Source organism: Lolium rigidum, unplaced genomic scaffold (assembly GCF_022539505.1).
Source record: "Lolium rigidum isolate FL_2022 unplaced genomic scaffold, APGP_CSIRO_Lrig_0.1 contig_17489_1, whole genome shotgun sequence".
NCBI lineage: Eukaryota > Viridiplantae > Streptophyta > Magnoliopsida > Poales > Poaceae > Lolium > Lolium rigidum.
In genome coordinates this window covers 120,404-129,227 of record NW_025899905.1, presented here as the reverse complement: position 1 = coordinate 129,227, position 8,824 = coordinate 120,404, and positions in this window count along the sequence as shown.

Genomic DNA, 8,824 nt, shown 5'->3' with positions numbered 1-8,824 from the left:
ATCCTGGCCCTCGCCGCTTCTTCCATATGGAGAGCCCCGGGGTGAGGGAGGCGAGCAATTCCCTGCGTTCCCTCCGCAGGGACATGATCTCCTTTACCACGATCGAGACCTCAGACTGCTCCTCGGAGACGGTCTCCATCCCCTGGCTTCAAAGATGCTCTCTGGTTTTTTCGGGGGATTCAGGCGTGCCGTCTACAAGTATACCCGCCGTCTATGTCGTCGCCGTCGCCGTCGCCGCCGCCGCCCTATATGAGATTAGAGTCACACGAAACAGCCGGGTTGTCAGATTACAATTTCTCACGAAACAGCCGGGTTGTCAGATTACAATTCCACTTTGCACCGGTTTGTCAGCTGGCTTACGTGTGCCGGTCCGGTTCTTTTGCCGATGTTCGACCTTCTCGTCCCATGCCAATCACCCGCAGGAATAGCGGATCTACCACGCCTCCCTGGCCAAGCAGTACAACTGTACAAGGTCTTTCCCTGGTGCGCTCAAGCCTATATCACCGTCGCGTCCAGCGCCGCCAAGCTGAAGCCGACGCCCATCTTTAGACTCGCACTCACGATCATCGTCGGCAGAGTCGCTGGCTGCCGGCGCAGCGCTCGCCGCCGGCTACGTGCTTTGTATTTGATTTGAAACTTCAGCTTGGACTTTGGATGCCAAAGTCAATGCCAGTGTCTCCTTTTGTCGACTGACTGCAGAAATTACGACTAAATTTTTCTGTCCTTTATCGAAATCTAAGACAAGATCCCTGAAATCTTATATTTTACGTCTAGAGTAAGGAATTGACCAGACCCTGTTTCCGAGATGATACTACCAATTCAGCTGATGATGGCTGGAGACGAATACCTACAGTTGTGTCTTTTGATTCCTCTCGCTACTTGATAATCTCCTGATGTGTTGACGGTGTGGAGCATCAAGCTGATGACAATGCCCCTGCCTATTTTTTTTAATGTTTCCGTTGTAGAATTTTTCAGTTATGCCACTTTAAATATGTATGCATGGCATGGTTTGCTAAACAAAATTGCAGATGGACATTGAGTTTGCTGTTTTAGCTGCTGGCATTGACCAGAGATTGAGGTACCAGCTTTATTGTTTATGTTTAAGCTGTAATTTTTGGTGCGTGAACAATCAGGTCCATTTGACAGTTTGGTTCGATAAATGTTTATGCTTGGTTTGATTAAATGTGTGATATGTGCAGGTGTGCCAATGTCGAGGCATGGAGAAGTCGGCATGTGTGCGCCGGCCGGTGAATGCAGGGAACGACAGGTTCCTGATGGTCATGTCGATCGACACGTCCATAATGGCATACACCAGCCACATATAGCACCTGTATCACCACGGGCATGTTCTCGTTCTTTCTATTTATTCAGCGGTTCACCTTGGTTCTGCTTTATTAAATAATTTCTATCGCGTGAAAAACGAATCTTAACAGAGGGTTTAGTGGGGATTCAGATATCCAGAAAGACTACTTACAATACGAGTTTATATGACAGTTTAGCAATGATTCAATGAATGCAAGGTAAGCCCAGAGCACGCTGATGTCGCCGGACAACAAGGTCAATGCTCCGCCACCACCATCACTATTGGGAACAGTCTTAAGACACCTTTTTGCATGCTCCTTGGCTTGAGGGAAGGAAGCCCAAAGATATCACCCTGCTCATCTTCGCAACTTTAAAAAGAAAATCTTGGAAGGTCAATAAGGCCTTGGAGGATAATGCTTGGGTGCAGAAAATCAATTTGGATGAAAGCTTCACCTTGGAACACCTCTCCCAATTCTTGGAGCTATGGGCTAAGTTACAAGCGGTGCACCTAAATGAGGAAGTGGAAGATGATATCTCTGCGATTGGGAAATATTTGGCCAAGTCGTCCTATGAGTTGCAATTTCTTGGCTCCACTACGTCCTTTTTATATAATACGGTGTGGAAGGTTGGGCTCCTCCTAAGGCAAAGTTCTTTGCATGGCTTCTCACACAAAATAGAATTTGGACCGCGGATCATCTACAAAAGCGTGGTTGGCCAAATTGTGGTGGCTGCCCTCTTTGCAAGCAAGTCACGGAATCGGTGTGCCATCTCTTCGTGCATTGCCGCTACACCGTACGCCTTTGGAACTACATTAGGAATTGGTTGGGCATTCCCGGAATCCTTCCAAGCCAATGGACAGACCTCTCAACCAAGATGTGGTGTGATCTCAATGCAAGTCACGGCACTACAAACCGCAAAGCCGCCTCTTCCCTTTTCTTTCTTGTCACATGGGGAATTTGGAATGAGCGGAATGTTAGGGTTTTCCACAACAAACATGCACCACCCTTAGTTGTCCTTGACAAAATAAAGAGAGAAGCATGTTTGTGCGTTGCCGCGGTGCGAAGCGCTAAGGGGAAATTATGCCGGGAGAGTAATCTTTTGAATTAACATTTGTAAGGACTATCTTATCCAAAAAAATCCTAATTAATTAATAGAATGAGTGAGGCAAAGCTTTTGCCTCCGTTTCAAAAAAAAACTGCGATAAACTACAAGTGCCATTTAGATCAGACTGAAACACGAAAATCGGAGGTCACATGAAGGATAGCAGGCGATCACTTCCTGAGTTGCACCTGATCTTCACAACAATATCACCATGGACAAGAAATATCGGGGATATGGGAATATAAACGATTTGACCAGATAGCGAATATAAGCCACTAGACTCTGCTGCCGTTTGCCACAGTTTAGCTTCAGGCTGAATTCCATACTCCATATACACCACATGTACCCTTCAATATACCTAGTCATATTCATGAGAGAGGACTTTCACGTGATTGGTGCGCACCCATATTTGGATTGTCAATGTTGCATCAAGATTCGTGCTATCTCTTTTCCCCTCTCAAACAACTTCACATTTTTGTATCTCTCACACCACACAATATTTGACTTGAAAATTTTCCCATGTATTTGCACCAGAAATACTCGTTACTTTCTGCTGATTTGCATATGAACCGACTGAATAATGATGTCAATTGGTTGGAGTGTCAGACTTGGCGTTGCCACTAATTGAACCTCACCGTTATGATGCTTTGTATCTGAACATAGTGTATAATGATGTCAACCTATTGGAGTGTCAGACTTGGTCTTACCACTAATTGATTGTGTGTGTTTGCAATGGCAGATAAATCGGGTGATGCATGATGGCATCTGACAAGGGCTCGCCTCAAGTTGGTATGACATTCAAAAGTAAAGGAGAGGCTTGGCTTTTTTGGGTTGCATATGGCGGCCGTGCAAGCTTTGAAGTGAGGAAGAGATACACCAATATGAACAAGTCTGATGGTACATTACATTCATGTGGATACGTTTGTGCCAAGAAAGGTCTTCGGAAAAAAGGAGAACGGGAATCCGTTCAAAAGTGTTTTAGAGCTGAAACAAGAACTAAGTGTGGTGCTAAGATGACTATTACATTTGATCGGAGTTCTGGAGTTTTTGAAGTAACACATGTTGATCTTGAACACAATCACCTCCTTCACTTTCCACAAAACCCGCCACTTCATGGTGTCCCAAAAGAAAATTTCAGAATTCTAAGCTTTTGAAATCAAAGGTGCGGATGATTCTGGAATTATGCCTAAAGCCGCAAATGAGCTTGCTGTTAGAGTTGTATAGTCCCTTTTCCGTTATTCCCCAGTGTATGAGGGGCTTACCTGCACATTATCACACATGTACATGTACTGGCCTATGGCCCTCTATGAATACTAGTTGCTATTCCAACATGGTATCAGAGCACTAGGTTTAGCTCTTTGCACGTTCACTAGTAGGAAAACCCTTATAGGCGAAGCTTAGTTCTGTGGCGCACCGTTTTGAGTGCGCCACCGAAACTTATTTTGTGGCGCACAAAGCTCGGTGCGCCACAGAAATAGCTTAATTTTGTGGCGCACTACTAAACCGTGCGCCACAAAAATTTGGTGGGCCCCACACCCTGTCACCCCCAATCATTGGTTTTACAATTTCTATGGCGCACAAACCTCGGTGCGCCACAGAAATTACTTCTTCTGTGGCGCACGGCAACAGTGCGCCACAAAAATAAGGTATTCTGTGGCGCACTGTTTTGTGTGCGCCACAGAAATAAGTTATTCTGTGGCGCACTGCGCTCGGTGCGCCACAGAAATAAGCTATTCTGTGGCGCACTGTGGTTGGTGCGCCACAGAATTAGCGAACCAGATCTACAAAAGTGAGCCAACCTCCCACCTACCACACTACACAAGCCATTCTTCTTCCTCCATCTAGCTCGTCCCCCCCTTCTCTCTCATACCATTTTGACTCCACTTTTCACTTGCTTGGGTATTTATTGCACTTACTTTGGTTGATACTTAATTGGAGTTGAGGAGAAGGCTCTCCATACTCTCTCCTCCTCTCGAAGTCATCGATCGCGGTCTCGTCTCGGTATCGAATCTAGAAGGTGAGTAGTTGGAGGAGACATACATATGCTTGGAGGAGACATGCATATGCTTGTAGATCTTGTGTGGCCGTCGTGTGTATGGATGCTTGTTGCAGGTGAAGCGCTTGTGTGTGTGCCGGTGTGGTGCATGGATGTTTGCCGAAATGTTGATTCATTTCCGTTTCGGCAAGTTTTGCACTACCCATATGTCCTACTTTGAGGAGAGGTCATGCCGAATTTTTCCACTCCATGTAATACCTTGAGGAGAGGTACGGCCCATGCATGTGTGTGCATTTGGTGCGGTTCTAATTTCCTGTTCTATGTATACCATTTGCAGGCAAGCATGGTCCTCTCGATGAGTTCCGCTCGAATCTCTAGATACAAGATAGACGCGAAGGAGGACATGATTCGGAACAATAGGCGCCAGATAAGATGTCCGTGTCGATCATGCAAACTCGAGCGCTGGATCAACCCTGATTCCGGACAAGCGGAGGAGCACCTGTCGAGGCGCGGTTTCATGCAAGACAACCAGGCGCGGCCGGCCCCATCAAATGGTGCGCATGAAGACCATGTCGAGCGAGATGACTATCATCATGAAGAAGACTATCATCATGCCGACGGGGACTATCATCATGAAGAAGAAGTCGACGGAGAAGATCATCATGAAGAAGAAGATGCCGGCGGAGAACATCATCATGATGAAGAAGAAGAAGATTCCGGCGCGACCCCGCTAATTTCGGCCTTGCGGGACTCTCATGTTCAAGATCTTCTCCTCCAGGAGACGAGCAACGATAGAGTTGCAGCTAGAGAGAGAGCCAAGCTGTCGCAAATGGAGAAAGACGGGATGACTCCGATCTTTCCCGGGTGTCGTCCGCAGGATACGCGCTTGCATGTAACGCTTGATTACTCGCGGATGAAGACGCAGAACAAGTGGACCGATTCCGGCCTTGACAAGAGCTTAAATTTCTGGCACGATCGTCTCCCGAGGGGAACACATTGCCAAGTAGTACCGAGGAGGCCAAGAAAGTCGTGTGTCCCCTTGACCTACCGCACGAAAAATACCACGCCTGCATTAATGATTGTGTGATTTATAGGTGCGAGTACAAGGACAGAACCACATGTCCGGTGTGTGGCCACGGACGGTACAAGGTTGGGAACAAGAAGGTACCTCGAAAGGTGGTATGGTACTTTCCTATCACTCCCCGTCTGCAGCGGTATTTCATGGACCCTAAGGAAGCAAAGCTCATGCAATGGCACGAGGAAAGGCAGAAGCCCGAAGAAGATCCGGAGATGGGCTATATGCGGACACACCCTTCAGACGGCTGGACAGTGGCAAACATTGGACATCGCCTTCCCTAGGTTCGGGGCGACGCAAGGAACATCAGGCTGGGTATGAGCACCGATGGACTCAATCCGTTCGGCAACCGGAGTAGCACGCATAGCACTCGGCCTGTGTTTGTATGGCCTTACAACCTACCCCCGTGGCCGTGCACCAAGCAAAGGTACATACACCTGAGTATTCTCATTCGGGGCCGAAACAACCAGGTGTCGACATGCATTTGTATCTCGGGCTGCTCGAAAGAGGAGTTAGACACGTTGTGGAAGACGCCACCCCGTACGTGGGACGCCTACACTAGAACTTATTTCGATATGAGAGCCGCGTTGATCACGACGGTCACGGACTATCCTGGTTACGCATATGTATCCGCCTGGGTGGGCCACGGATTCAACGGCCGTGTGAAGTGCATGGACGATACCCCGCATCTACAACTACCAAGGGATCCCGGGTCCTCGAAAACCGTCTACCCGTGTGCTCGAAGGTGGCTTCGCTTGGATCACCCGTGGAGAAAACGCGGTGATCCGTTCAATGGTAAAGATGAGCCCGATGGACCCCCACGCCCGAGGAGCGGCGCAGAAATCAATGATCTTCCGAAAAATTGGAAGGAGTGCCCAGCGCCGGGAAAGAAGCGACCGAAGCCGCAGCCGCTGCTCGGTGTATGGAAAGCGAGGTCTGTTTTCCACGACTTGGAGTACCGGAAGGTCCTCCACACGCCCCACAGCCTCGATGTCATGCACATTACGAAGAACGTTACCGAGAGTCTGCTTGGCACTCTTTGCAACTCAGAAAAGTCCAAGGATGGACCGAAAGCAAGATACGATCTTAAACATTTTGGCATCAGGAAAGATCTTCAAGCCCCCGATACTGACGATGATGATGATGATGATGATGATGATGATCAGACGGAAGGGACTCAACGTCTCCGTAAAAGGGCTAAGAAGAACGCGGTGCAGCTTCCCGCTGCTCGCTTCACAACGAGTCCGGAGGAGCTCGAGCAGTTTTCAGGTGCCTCCTAGGAGTGAAAGTTCCTCACGGTTACTCGGGGAATATAAGCGAGATATCCGGACGTAGCGAAGAAGAGGTTCACCGGGATGAAGTCTCACGATTGCCACGTGCTAATGACACGGATACTTCCCGTTGCGATCCGAGGCATAATGGACGAGCACGTCCGTGATACGCTGTTTGGCCTATGCAACTTTTTTTACGTTATCACCAGGAAGTCGATCGGCGTGAGGCAGCTCAAGATGCTACAGGATGAGATCGTGGTGATACTATGTGAGCTCGAGATTTACTTCCCGCCTGCATTCTGTGATACATGCGTCCATCTCCTTCTCCATGTCGTTGAAGACATCAAGCAGCTCGGCCCAACGTTCCTCCACAACATGATGCCTTTCCAAAGGCAGAACGGTGTCATGAAAGGATACGTTCGCAATAGGGCCCGTCCAGACGCAAGCATGGCCAAGGGGTTTCTAACCTACGAGTGCATCTCCTTCTGCCAGAATTATCTAAGCACCGAGGACGACGAGGATCATGTTGGTCTACCCCCAGGACGCACCTCGGGAGGCTCGCTGGAGTCGGTCACCGCGAGGGCTACCGCTCAGTCCATGTCGGCATTGAAAATCGACGCGACGACTTTGACAGGGCTCACCGGGTCGCGCTACAACACTTAAAACTGACCGAACCTTTCGTGCAAGAGCACAAAAGCATGGTCGAGCAGAATTACATCGATATGGGCCGGCCGAGGAAGATGGGAGACGTAACCAAAAAGCACAACTCCAGCTTCACGCGTTGGTTCAAGCAAACTCAACTGGTTGAAGCACAGAGAAATACGCCTTCTACCGAAGATGAAAAACTCATATACACCTTATCACAGGGACCCGCGCATAACGTAAGGACCTATCGGGGTACGACATCAACGGTTACAGATTCTACACCGAGGAAAAGGACAGAAATAGTGAAAATCAAAACTCAGGAGTAACTATGCTTGTCATACGCCGATGACGAGACTAATGTCAAGGAAAGATTTTTTGGAAGGATCGAGGAGATATGGGAGCTCAATTACTGTGGAGAGACGGTGCCAATGTTTCGTGTGAGATGGGCCAAGAAGGTCGAAAAAGAAGGCCGATATTTCACAACCATGGTTATACCCGATGCAAAATCGAAGAACGCATCCGCGAAAAATGAGCCATGGGTACTCGGTAGCCAAGTTGACCAATGCTTCTTCATCACCGATCCGTCGAGGCCTAGCCGTGTTGTCGTGAGGAGGGGCAAGAGGAGCATCATAGGAATGCAAGGAGACGCCAACGAGGAAGACTTGGACAAGAACGGTGACCCGAAGATGGAGGAGGAATTCGATAGGCACTTCGACATGCCTACTACTAGTAAAGTAAGAAGGAAGACCTCCCTACCCTCTAAAGGTTGTCCGTTCACGCGAAGAAATCTCAAGGTGGCCGGCATAAAGTATTCAACCGCCAAAACCGAAAGGGCAAGAAGATTGCGAAGAGACGCTAGAGCTCGTTGCCAGGACGAAGAAGATCTTTTTGGTCTATCACATGTGTGTGAGTGTGTGTGTTAGACAAGTACATGCATGTGTGTGTGAGAGAAACAAGAACATGTTTGTATGAGACAAGTAATTTATAATTCTCTCTACTAATTACTAAATAATGTTGTGTTATTTATTGAAATGTAACTAAAATATGAAAAAAAGGAAGAAAAATTGTGTGGCAGCCAGGGTTCGAACCTGGCTACTAATAGCCTAACATTGGCCTTAACCACTAGACTAGTACTATGTATCTGTCAGGACACAGCAGTAACCCGTTTTGTTTTGCTAAGTGTCTAAATTCTGTGGCGCATGCCTCTTTAGGTGCGCCACAGAATTAAGAAATTCTGTGGCGCATGAAAGAGCTGATGCGCCACAGAATGCTTAATTCTGTGGCGCACTTAGAGTGGTGCGCCACAGAATTAAGACACTTGGTGAAATAACTTGAACCTTTCTTCCCCACTCCCCACACTAGCAGTTTCTTCCCCGACAACGAGCCAACCCTAGCGCAACCACCGCCGCCGCCAAGCGCCGCCACCAAGCGCCG